General features: G+C 44.8%; 1 pseudogene; it reads left to right on the forward strand.

The window, feature by feature from the left end:
• Positions 1–8,378: 8,378 nt before the first annotated feature.
• Positions 8,379–9,224, forward strand: LOC136158977 (vomeronasal type-1 receptor 3-like; annotated as a pseudogene).
• The last annotated feature ends 4,297 nt before the right edge of the window (positions 9,225–13,521 follow it).

A 13,521-nucleotide genomic window follows, 5' to 3' on the forward strand; every position in this document is an offset into this window, starting at 1 on the left:
GGTCATCATGTAAGGATCCCCAAATAGTGTACCTATATACATTATTACTGACAAGTAATGCTATGGTTTTAGCTGTCATGAGATAGTTGTGCCTTATACAAAATAAGAAATGAAGAGAAAGTAGAGTTTATGCATGTGTCAATATGATTGCCTTTTCCAATGCTTGTAGTTCTTTTTTGTAAGTGTTTTTTCCTTAGGTACAATTTGTCTTCTGGGTGAAGAATTCCCTTTAACTTTTAAGGAGTTAGTTCTACTATGAGTGGATTGTTTCAATATCTATGTATCTAAAAATATCATAATTTTACTTCTTATTTTTCCTATTAAAGTGTATAAAAGGTAATAAAATGTGATCAATACAAGTATATTTAGTGATAGACTACCTCCTCTTAAACAATAAGGAATTAACTGCCTATGAATTATTTTTATCTTTAAAATAATTGAATACAAGTAACTTCAACTCTACTTCATTTTTCACACTACTATATATAAACCAGGTAACCTACTATGTGGCACAGAACTGGTGGCCCTCCTGCTTGTCGGGTACAGTAAGAATGGGGGTCTCTACAAGTGCTCGGGGCTGGTGCACTGGGAAGACCCAGAGGGATTGGGTGGAGAGGGAGGTGGGAGGGGGGCTCGGGATGGGGAATACATGTAAATCCGTGGTTGAATTCATGTCAATGTATGGCAAAAACCACTACAATACTGTAAAGTAATGAGCCTCCAACTAATAAAAATAAATGGAAAAAAATGGGGGTCTCTAAGGTGAGTCAGTTGAACTGAGGTGGATGAACCTAGAACTTGTTATACAGAGTGAAGTAAATCAGAAAGAGAACAACAAATATCATATATTAACGCACATATATGGAATGGAGAAAAATGGCATATGAACCTATTTGCCAGGAAGGCATAGAGACGCAGAGGTAGAGAACAGACTCACGGACACAGCGGGGGGAAGGCGAGCATGGGATGAAATGAAAGGGCAGCCCTGAAATACACACAACACCCTGCGTAAAACAGACAGCTAGTGGGAAGCTGCTACATACACAGGGAAGTCAACTCGGCGCTGTCTGAGGACCTAGAGGGGCGGGTGGGGTGGGCAGGGAGGCTCCAGACAGACGGGATGTATATAGACATACAGCTGATTCACCTTGTCATATGGCAGAAACCAACACAACATTTTTAAGCAATTATCCTCCAATTAAAAAATTTAAAAAATATTAATAATAAAAAGAGATGGCGGTCCAAGGGAAGGCCAGGCCAGGGCGTCTAGTGCACAAGAAGACCTGCACTACCGGTGCCTTTACACAAGCCAGCTTGGATGACAAGGCCGCTTCGGCTGAGCTGGTGGAAGCTGCCAGCACCTATTACAACAACAGATACCATGAGACCCACCATCACTGGGGAGGCCGTGTCCTGGCTCCCAAATCAGAGGCTCCCGTTGCCAAGGTAGAAAAGGCGATGGTCAAAGAACAGGCCACCAAACTGGGCTAAATGTACACTACTGAGCTTTCTGTACATGAGAGTAATAAATACTTTTTATACCAGAAAAAAATTTCTTTCGGCTGTTTGACATGTAGGAACTTGGTTCCCCAATCAGGGATCAAAACTGCACCCTCTGCATTAGAAGTGTGGAGTCCTAACCACTGGGCCTCCAAGGAGGGCACCCAAAATTTCTTAAATAAAGTCATAAGAATAATAGACTCGGGATTCCAGTGATGACGCTCATTATTTTTGAGACATGAAAATGCATTGAGTGTTATGTGGGAGGCTGAATGGGAGGGGAGTTTGGAGGAGAAGGGATACATATTCATGTACGGCTGAGTTCCTTTCCTGTCCACCCAGAAGAGTCACAACATTGTGAATTGGCTATAGTCCAATATAAAATATATAGTTTAATTGTAAGAATCTGAAAAAAGAAGAAAATAAAGGATTTGGGCTGCTTTCCAGGTTGATGAAAATTTCCTAAAATGAGTGTGGTAAAGACCACAGCAGGCTTCCTGGGCGGCACAGTGGTAAGGAATCCACCTGCTAAAGTAGGAGACATGGATTTATTCCTGGGTGGGGAAGATCCCCTGGAGAAGGAAATGGCAACCCACTCCAGGATTCTTGTCTGGGAAATCCCATGGACAGAAAGGCCTGGAGGGTTACAGCCAGTGGGGTGGCAAAGAGTCCAACAAGACGTAGAGACTAAACAACAGCAACAAAGACTGCTCTCTGAATAAAGTAAGATCTCTGAGTGGGACACTTTAAACGGGTGAGTTATATGGTATGTGAACTAAATCTCAAAGACACTGTGACCAAAACAGAATTGGTAAACACCTGCCTACATATAAAGAAAATACCTTGAGGAATAAGCCCAATTGGAAGTGTGGTAAAAGAAAAAAAAGCTCGATGCACCTTCAAGCGATAATATAGTACCTGATGACAACTTTGATTCTGAACTACCGTTTTCCACAGGGAATTCAGAAAAAGTTTTCTGCCAGCTATTTGGCTGCCCATTCGGATCTTTTCACTGACTGCCAAAAGGTGTCCTTACTCACCAAAGGAGGAAAATGATGATTTACACTGGGGATAAAATTTACTCCTCACTGGAAACGCCCCGGACTCCCCATGCAGTCAGTGTCACCCACACAGCAGGTGACATGATAATGGAATCTCTGCGGAGAGACCAAGGCTAGAAATACCGTCCTTGTAACCACGACCTCAGGTGCTCGGGGCTCATCCTGAGTGACACGTCCCTGCACAGAGCTCTGAAGCAAAGACCAGACAGGTGAGTGCTTCCTTCTGTTCAATCTCAGGGCAAAGACTGGGAGAGAGAGACGCTGCCTCCAGCAGGAGAGGGACTTAAGACTTAACTCACACTGGGCGGGACAGGGGCAACACCTGAGCATCCACATCCATGACCTGCTGGGCGGAGGGTGGCTGTGTGCCCGGGGGCATCTCAGGCAGGGAGCAGAGGCGGGTGGTCCACCACAGATCCCTGTGCCCTGGAGTCTCTAAGGATGAGAGAGGAGGGGTGGGGTCTCTGGAATGTGTGCCAAGCCTTGGATGATCCAGTCACTGAGCTCCTCCCTGTTGTTAACAAGGACTCCGCTCGTTGTAGCAGACCTCACAGATCTATGCTTGCAGGGGAAGGAGTCCCTCTGCCCCCTTTCTCAGTGTATCTCCACCCGGGACCTTATTCCAGGCTCCTTTAGTCCCGTTGCCCACAGCTCATGACGATGCCTGTAAGCAACTCATTCTCAGCATTCCCTCAGCACTGGGCTACACACCCCCTCTGATTTCAGGGCTCACAGGGGATGAGTTACACATTCCTGTCAACACAACAGAATTAACTCCTGCTGCTTCCACTGTATTGTAAGCATTTTTACTGACAGAAGTTAAAGAAAAAACCAAACGATACGAGAAAGCTAGTGTAGCAAGAAGTGCTCAGGAGCAAAAGAGAGACAGAACTGCCTTTAATGGTGTTTCATGAAAGAAGAGCCCTGCCAGCAGCTGCTGTGAGTTCGTTTCTGACTCTGGCTGTGGTGGTGCCCCCGTGTGTGACCGTGTGGGGCTGGGGGTCATGGACTGTGTGGGGGCAGGTGTGTCCTTCTGACCGTGACTGTGGATGTAAGGGAGGCACCTCACCTGTGAGGCTGATTTCTGTGTCTCCCAGGATATGTACATCCGGTAGGTTTGACCACATCTCCCAAGCTCCAGTAAATACCCAGCCTCACAGGAAGGTCATGGGCCATGTGTGTGGGAGGAGAGGTGCAAGAGGATGAGGGGACCGGCATGAACAGGAGTCACTGGGAGCCGTGGTGTAGGGAGACATGAGGGGGGGTTTCGGAGGATCCTATGAGGAGTTACTGTGCCTGAGATTCATGTCAGAGCGTCTGCGGATACAGTTCCATCGGATTCATGGAGCAGCCGCATTAGGAGGGCCAGGCTTAGGGCACCCCCAGGATGGGCCACCGCAGCCTGATGGAGGCTAGACAGGGCACAGCGCAGGTAGAAGTCGCCGTAGAGTCATGCAGGGCAGGACTCACAGTCCACTCACCTTTCCGGGGCCTTTCCTCAGGGGCTGCCCAGAGATCAGGGGAACACGTCCATCTCCTAGCCGCAGGAGCTACCGCGAGATCAGAGGTATCTGAACAGGCCTGTGCCTCTGGAACTGTCGCGAGAGTTGGAGCACGTGTCCAGGTCCTCTTTCCAGGAGCTGTCGCGAGAGCAGCGGTAAGAGTCTAGGAAATGTCGCGAGGGCAGGGGTAGGTGTCTAGGTCCTCGTTACGGTGAACTCTCGCGAGATCAGAGGTGGTGCCTGGAGATAGCAGCTCCAGCGGGACGAACTACTGCTGAGGGCGAGGCAGGCCAGGAGCCTCGGTGCTAGACGGGCGGCCGCTACTTTTGCCTGGAGAGTATTTCTTGTTTCTGAGAGTTCTCGATTTATCAGGAAGAGAGAGCAGAAAGGAGGAAATGAACAAAAAAGGTATAAATTTCATCTTGAGGTGAAGAGAGAGAGTCAGTCATGGTGACTGAGGGGGCTCCTGAGGTGATTCTGAGCAGGTGGAGCCAAGAGGCTGAGCCTGAAGGACGAGACTGTTGAAGTGGCGGGAAGAGGGGCTCTAGGAAGAGGGGCGACTAGGAGCTGGGAGGTGAGTCCAGGACGGGTGTCCTGCTTTGAGGGGAAGGAATGCCACTCTGGTGGGAATAGGAGCGAGGGCGGCCGTGGGGTTCGAAACGCCTTAGGTGTCCGACGTCGCTGTTCCCTCCTCACGTTCCTGCCGGTGCTCAGTGACAAGGGGAATGTTCATCTTTACAAATGCCAGCTCGTGGTTTCCTTGGTATTTTCTATTGTTTTTCTGGTCTTTATTTTATTTATTTTCACTCTGTTCTTTTTTATTTCCTTGTATCCATTAACTTTTCCTTTGTTTTGGGTTTGGTTTTGGGGGGCGGGGGAGGGGCTGGTGGTGGTATTTTGGTGGTTTTTTGGTTGCTATTGATCCTTGTGGTAAAAAGTTAGCTTGATTACTAGAATCTTTGTTCTTAATGTAGGCTTCTGTTGTGAAAACATCCCTCTTGGAGCAACTTGTGCTGAATCCTATAACCTTCTGTTTGCTATGTTTCCACTCACTCTTGTCTCAAGGTCTTTTATTTCCTTTTGGATTTTTCTTAGACCACTGTTTGCTCTAGAGGTGGTTGTTCATCTCCACATATCTGTGAATTTTCCGATTTTCCTGCAGTTATCGGCATCTAGTTTGAAGCAACTTAGCAGCAGCAGTTTCATATCATGGATGTTAGAAAAGATACTTCTTGGGATTTCAGTCTTAAATCTGTTAAGACTTGTTTGCGGGACTTTGCTGGTGATCCAGTTCAGATCATTTTTGTATAAGATAGTGTCCAACTTTTGTTTTTGCAGTTCGTAAAATTGGAATATAACTGATATAACATTATGTCAGTTTCATGGGTAATATAATGATTCAGTACTTGTGAGTAATACTATTAGTTTGACATGTGTACACTACGATGTGTAAAATAGATAACTAATGAGAACCTACTGTATAGCACAGGGAACTCTACTCAATGCTCAGTGGTGACCTAAAGGTGAAGAAAAGAGGGGCTAAGTATACATATAAGTGAATCATTTTGCTGTACAGCAGAAACCAAATAATATTGTAAAGCACACAGTGCAACACAACTATACTCCAATAAAAACATGTGTTACACCATTATAACACAACTATCCTCCAATGAGAAACAGCCCATTGTATAATACACCACAGCTTCTTTATCTATTTATTTATCAGTGGGCACTTAGATTATTTCCAGGTCTTGGATGGTGTAATAATTCAACAACAGTGTATCTGAGTGGGACCAAGGTGCTGAGTTCACTGCCAATCCCCATGCCCTGGGTTCCCTGACAATGAGGGAAAGGGAAGGGAGTCACTGTGGAATCTGTGTCAAGTTTGCATGACCAGAGCCACTGAGCTTCTCAACCATGTGTAAAGGGGTCTAGTGACTTCTCAGGACCTAACAAATTAGACTGTGGGCTATAATTTCTGCTAAGACATTCTGTCAGAGTTCTGGGTGTTTTTAAGTTGTGTGTATAGATATTGCTCATATTTATGTCTCTCTGATTGAATGGGAAAATGCCCCCCCTACTTTATTCTGGAGCAGAAGGAGAAAGGAAAAAAGACTTTGTAGTGAGATGAATCTAATGAATGTTCAACTCTGTGAAAACTGTGCAAATGCTAGAAAATAAGCAATGTATGCCCTTTTTAAAGAATTGGAAGTACTAAAATGGAAAACCAACAAATGATCTCCTGTATAGCACAGTGAACTCTGCTCAATTTGATCTGGCAGCCAGGATGGGAGGGGAGTTTGGTGGAGAATGGATACCTGTATATGTATAGCTGAGGCCCTTCACTGTTCAGCTGAAACCATCATAGCCTGGTCAATCGGCTATACCTCAATACAAAATAAAATATTTTTTTTAAATTGGTGATAGGATTAGAATAATACTGCCTGTAATAATTCAGTGCTGAATTTAATATTTTCAAATACAGTGAAATGTACCTGGAACCATGGGATTGAGTATTTCTGTCCCCAAATTCATATATTGATATCATAACCCCAAACATGATGGTGTTAGGATGTGGGCCTTTGGGCAGGTGGAGACCTCATGAACTATTTAAGTGCCCTTATCAAAGAGACCTCAGAGAGCTCCATGACTCTTTCCATCACCTGAGGACACAGTAAGAGGCACCAGTCACGAATCAATAGCACAGCTCTCCCTGGACGGGGACCATGCTGCAGCCTTGATCTTGGACTTCTAACCTCCAGAACTGTAAGCAGTAAATTTCTGCTGTTTATAATCCTCTGAGTGGGTGATGTTTTCTTGTAGTAGTTCAGACATTGTAAAGCCAGTATTGACAAGGACCCCAGGTGGTCGTCGTGGCTAAGACTGAGTGCCATCAGAGGCAATCTGTGAGAAAAGTCATAGTGATTCTGCACTGGACGCAACCTGCTCCACCTTCCCCAGTTTCCTGTGTCCCTCTGTCCACGGCCGAGGTCCCAACTCCTCTGTCCATGGTCCTGGACACATGACGAACTCTCTTAGCAGGACTTTCTCGTTCTCTTAGGAGGCCTGCACAGACCAGCCCTGACTTCTGTGCTGACCTGGGGTGAGGTGAGTTACACACTCCTCTGCTGATTCAGCGTCGCATTAATTATTGCTGCTTCCATTGGATTGTGTGCATGTTTAGTCACTGCAGATATAGAACGCCAAATGATCTGGTGGATTTCGCTGATATTAACTGAGGGAAATATCACCAGACTCACAGAACTGTGGGATGAGTGGTCCTCCTGGAGATTCTGTCGAATTCCTACATACCAAGTCCCCATCAATCCATAGATTATGATGCAGGATTTCCTATCCAGGGCTTGTTCCAGAGGGGTTTCTGCTTATGAATCTCTGCTCCAATATAATCTTGGTTTCTTCTCTTCACCTGCTGTCCCTTCCCTTGTGGAGGCAGTGATGTCCCCTGTCTCTCCCCTCTCTCACTGATTCAAGAATTTTCAGTCTATTTGGTGTTCTCCTTGTTAGGACAGAGAGGTGACTCCCAAGCTCCTTACATGAGGAACTAGAAAGTGGAGGTCCACAACTGATTTTTTAAGTTACACTGTGCATTCTAGTTCTGAAGAAATATGATTTTTAAGTGTGGATAACTGACTGTCTTGAAACTATATTAAAATCAGCTGGGCAGTCTTATAAGTTCACCAATACTTTTGCAATTTGCTATTTTTTTCTTACTGAATTCTTAAAATAGGCAGCAATGTCTCTAAGAGGTTTAGTGTATCTGCTTTTCTGTCTCCGGTCACATAGTCATATACACAGTACATATTTTGTAGTATCTATTATGCATCGACCATGTTGGTAAACAAAGATAAATGTGGTCATTTTAAAAAAATATGTATTTATCTATTTGGCTGCCTTGGGTCTTAGGTGCAGCATGCAGGCTTACTTGCTCCTCGGTATGTGGAACCTTGGTTCCCTGATACGTGTTTGATCCTCTGTCCTTGCATTGCAAGCCAGTTTCTTAACCCCTGGACCCCAGGGAAGTCCAGATGTAGTTCTTAACTTCATGGAACTTACATGCTGGTGGAGAATAAGAATATGCCAAATAGTAGAAATAAATATACTAATAGTGAAAAGTATAACTGATGTCATGCATGTGTCCTACAGGTTGAGCCCCACATGGGGAGTATGACAGTGTCTCCCTTCTCAGGAGAGGAAAAGATCAAGAATTCTTTCCCAATGTTGGTTCTGTAGGACAACTGCTGATGTCATCACCTGCACAGCCTCCTTTTACCTCCAGGACACTGATATCCTCTCCATGTCTGTTCACAGAGATGCCCTGAGAAACCCAGGGGAGGTGGTTCTGAAAACCATTTCTCTGTTACAGGTGGTGGTTGGGTCTCTGGGTGATGTCATCCTTTTCTTCCACAGCAGCTCTTCAATCTTGTTTGGCTGGAAAAAGAGACGCACACACATGATTCTCACACACTTGGCCCTGGCCAGTCTCCTAATCATTCTCTTCTCTGGGATTCCCCTTATAATGGCAGTTTTTGTTTTGAGAAACCCTCTGAACAGTCTTGGGTGTGAGTTTGTTTATTACATACAGAGAGTGGCTCGTGGCACCGCCCGGTGCTCCACCTGTGTCCTGAGCACCTGTCAGTCCTTCACTCTCACCCCCAGGAGAGCGGAGTGGGTGATGCTCAGAGGAAGGGCCCCCAGGGTCACTGGTCCTTCCCATTGCATCTGCTGGATGCTCAGTCTCTTAATGAATATCTGTGTTCCTTTGATTACTGGTCCAGAGAACGCAAGAAATGAACTGACAATCAAGGGAAGTGGTTCTGCTCACCCACAGCTCCTTACTCAGTGGCTCCATGGTGCTTCTCCTGCACAGACACCACCAGAGGATGCAGTATATTCACACCCGCACTGGGCACCACAGATGCCCCCCGGAGACCAGAGCCGCCCACACCATCCTGATGCTGGTGCTCACCGTTGTCATCTTCTATGTGCTGAATTCTATCTTTTTTTTTTTATATATCACTGCCTTTTTAGAGCTTGTCTATGGTTTATACAGACCTCTAGTGTCTTGGCTGCATGTTTTCCCACTGTTTCCCCCTTCCTGTTGCTCCTGAGGGATCCTAGAACTCCTAGGATCTACTCTTGAATTGTTAGAAAAAATGGTTAAATAGCTAAATATGTAATGCATCCATGTTCAATCTCTCAGTCTCATCTGACCCTTTGCAACCCCAGGCTCCTCTGTCCCTAGAATTTTCTAGGCAAGAATATTGGAGCAGGTTGCCATTTTCTCCTCTGGGGGATTTCCCTAAACCAGGGCTCTACCCATGTCTCCTTCATCCCCTGCATTGGCAGGCGGGGTCTACCACTGTGTCCCTGGAAAGCCCCTTAGATACGTAGTAGACAGCTTCAATAATAGCCAATTCCTTTCTTCTGTAATTATATTTTATACCCACTTTTACTGAAGCATAATTAATGTGACATTATATCACTTCAGGTCTTACAAGATTATGATTGAATATTTGTATATGTTACAGATGATCAGTCAAATAAGTCTAGTTAATATCTAGTGAATATCCAGTTCATATCTATCTACCTCCACATTGTTGTCAACGTTGTCATGTCCGATTCTTCACAATCACGTGAACTGCAGCATACCAGGCTTCCCTGTCCTTTACCATCTCCTGGAGTTTGCTCAAACACATGTCCATTGAGTTGGTGATGGCATCTAGTCATCTCATCTTCTGTTGCCCTCTTCTCCTCCTGCCCTCAGTCTCTGTCAGCATCAGGGTCTTTTCCAGTGAGTCAGTTCTTCAAATCGGGTGGTCAAAGCGTTTGAACTACAGCATCAGTCCTTCCAATGACTATTCAGGGTTGATTTCCTTTAGGATTGACGGGTTTCATCTCCTTGCTGTCGAAGAGACTCTCAAGAGGCTTCTCCAGCACCACAGTTTGAAGGCATCAGTTCTTCAGCACTCAGCCTTCATTACGGTCGAACTCTCACATCCATATATGACTACTGGAAAAACCATAGCTTTGATTATATGGACCTTTGTTGGCAAAGTGATGTTCTCTGCTTTTTAATACACTGTCTAGATTTGTCATAGCTTTTCATCCAAGGAGCAAGCGTATTTTAATTTCCTGGTTGCAATCACCGTCCGCAGTGCCTTTGGAGCCCAAAAAATAAAATCTGTCTCCATTTCCACCTCTTACGTACTACAAAAATTTTCTTGTGACAAGAACTTTGAAGGTTGACTCTCTTACCACTTTTTATTATGCAGTACAGTATTGTTAACTACTGTCTCCATGCTGTATGTTTATATACCCATGACTAATTTATTTTATAATTAGAAGTTGGTACCATTGATGTTTGTGCTCAATACAAATTTTTACCTGAAATCCAAACAACTTTGAAGGTCAAATAGATAAGTGCTTTTGCTGCCTTGGGAGGTCTGAAAGTGAATCCATGAGATTATCAACTTGAAAAAGATTCCAGCCATTACTGAGGAAACCAGTTTTCCCCTTGGCCAGTGCAGCTGCCTGAAAGAAACCTCCTTTCTTCAGGAACGTCTGAAGTGTTTTCACAAAGTTTATCTCCCTGTGGTGTAGCTCATAACCGATATACGCTTACACATAATCCAGTATTGCTCTACATTATGTTACTCCAGAGGGGGTGGAGGTTTTATTTTGTAGGTGAGGATAAGAATCCTGGGAAATGGAGAAGGTGTTATGTTTTTGTGTTGTTGTTTTTCACTCATATTTCTCTGATGTGCTGTAGTGTTACACAAAAATCAATGTTATTCAATGGGTTGTATCATTTTTCACATTGGATTTTCTTTACATGATTCAGTTCAGTCGCTCAGTCATGTCCAACTCTTTATGACCCTATGGACTGCAGCACGCCAGGCTTCCCTGTCCATCACCAACTCCCGGAGTTTGCTGAAACTCATATCCATTGAGTCAGTGATGCCATCCAACCATCTCATCCTCTCTTGTGCCCTTTTCCTCCTGCCTTCAATCTTTCCCAGCTTCAAAATCTTTTCCAGTGAGTCAGTTCTCTGTATCAGGTGGTCAAAGTATTGGAGTTTCAGCTTCAGCATCAGTCTTTCCAATGACTATTCAGGACTGATTTCCTTTAGGATGGACTGGTTTGATCTCCTTGCAGTCCGAGGGACTCTCAAGAATCTTCTTTAGCACCACAGTTCAAAAGCATCAATTCTTCGGTGCTCAGCTTTCTTTATAGTCCAAATCTCACATCCATACCTGACTACCGGAAAAACCATAGCTTTGACTGGATGAACTTTTGTCGGCAAAGTTATATCTCTGCTTTTTAATATGCTGTCTAGGTTGGTCATGGTTGACCATCAGTAAATTTGATTGATGAGACAGATGAAGTCATGATGGAGGGAAGAGAAGCTTCCCTTTCCATATTTTTCACTTAAACGTTTAGTCTTCGTCACCGAAACACAGAATATTGAGCCTTAGTTTTATATTTTATCCTAATCGCTGTTTTCTGTGTTGCTTTGTCATAATATGTTTTTCTGGGAAAATGTGGCACTTTTAATATTCCATTATAGAACTTAGTAGTGTTAATGTATAATTAATTGTATTTATTGCTGTACCCATTACATACGAGTTTCCAACTTTTCTTATATCCTCCTTAGAATTATTATGACTGTTTCAAATAATATGTCAGAATTGAAATGCTCCAACCAAAGGACACAGACAGGCTGATTAGGTAAACAGACCCATATACCTACTATTTACAAAACACTTTCCATCTAGAGACACACATAGGATGAAAGTGATGGAATGGAAAAGGTTATTCCACAGAAATCAAAACAAAGTCAGAGAAATACTTATTCAGACAAAATTGACGTGAACATAAAGATTGTTACAGGAGACAATAGCACTACATATTGACTGAAGGATCAATCCACGAAGATGTAACAATTGTAAATATATATGCACCCAACATAGGAGCACCTCAGTACAGAAGGCAGATCCAGTGTGTGTGTGACACCCTAGCCCCTCTCAGTCCAGATGAGCCCCTGTCAGGAGCTCATTGGCACCCTGGGACTGGTGCTTCCACACTGGACGGCTCAGAGCTGAATGCTTTCACCAGTTCAGCCACAAGTCTGGGGATGAGTCGTGGGTTTCAGATATCAAAACCTGAAGTGTTAGTGATTCTCTTTGTATCTTCATTACCTAGTTGAGGAATGGCACATAGTAGGTCCAAACTGTCTCTGTGTGTGTGTTGTGCAATGTCCGCATAGTGAATAATCATTCAATATATTAAAACCTTTATGCACATTGTCCCAGACAGAGGCCATGAATGTACAACTTTATAGGAGCAGTAGGACTTCCCTGGTGGTCCAGGGGTTAAGAATCCGCTTGCCAGTGCAGGGGACATGGTTCCATCTCTGGTCTGGGAGGATTCCACATGCCACAGAGCAGCTAAGCTTGTGCCCACAACTGCTGACCGCTGTGCCCTAGAGCCCGAGCTCTGCAGTAAGAGAAGTCCCAGTGAGAAGCCCAGGCACCGCAACTAGAGAGTCGCCCCCGCTCTCCACCATTAGAGGAAGGCTGTGCAGGGCCCCAGAAGCCTCCTGCAGCCAAAATAAATGCATTGTTAAAAGAAACGGTAGATGTTCCATCTACCAGGGTTATCTTGGAAACCTTGTTTATGAAATGCGGGCGTGTCTGCTGCCTTCATGCCCCAGTTCTCCAAAGAAGGCGCCTGATGGGGAGGGTGTATGGTGTCCCTTCTGTTCCGTGGCCCCCAGGAGAAACACCAGGCCGACTGCGCACCTAATGGATCAGGTTTCAAACGTCCAGTTATCAAGTTAAACTTCCAACTAGCAATTGATCATCCATGGATCGATTGAAAGAATTCTAACATTTTCTGCCTAATATAATTTTGATAAATTCTTTTCCCCAACCCCTGTCTGCATGTCCCGGAGTGCATCTTGCCAGGGCTAATGGACTGTAATGCAAGGGCAGGCTGGTGATCCAGTGACAGACTCAAAGAGGTGGTCTGTGGGTGACATGGAGCAAATGACAGAGTCCTTGCAGAGTCAGGCAGACACAAAGGAGACCTGAGGATTCTGGGGAGGGAGCTCCTGGCTTCAAAGGGGGAATTTCCAGATTAAACAGACCTGAGGTCATAAATAGAAAGGGTCTTGGAACTTAAACTGAGGAGAAAGACCAGCCTCTAGATACATGCTGATGATCAGTGTGAACACACTTTGGGAAACTTTGGAAAAGTGAGACCATGAAGGCAAATGCCCAGCAGGAAACAGTGAAGGGAGCCCTGGTGCACTGTGAGTGTCCCTCCCCGTTATGACTTTCACTCTAAACTTGGGATCTCCCACGGGGAACACAGAGAACTCTGCCTGCCCTCTGCTCAGCTGCCCTTGTGGACCTTCTCAGTAATTGCCAGGAGT

Source organism: Muntiacus reevesi, chromosome 2 (assembly GCF_963930625.1).
Source record: "Muntiacus reevesi chromosome 2, mMunRee1.1, whole genome shotgun sequence".
Taxonomy (NCBI): Eukaryota; Metazoa; Chordata; class Mammalia; order Artiodactyla; family Cervidae; genus Muntiacus; species Muntiacus reevesi.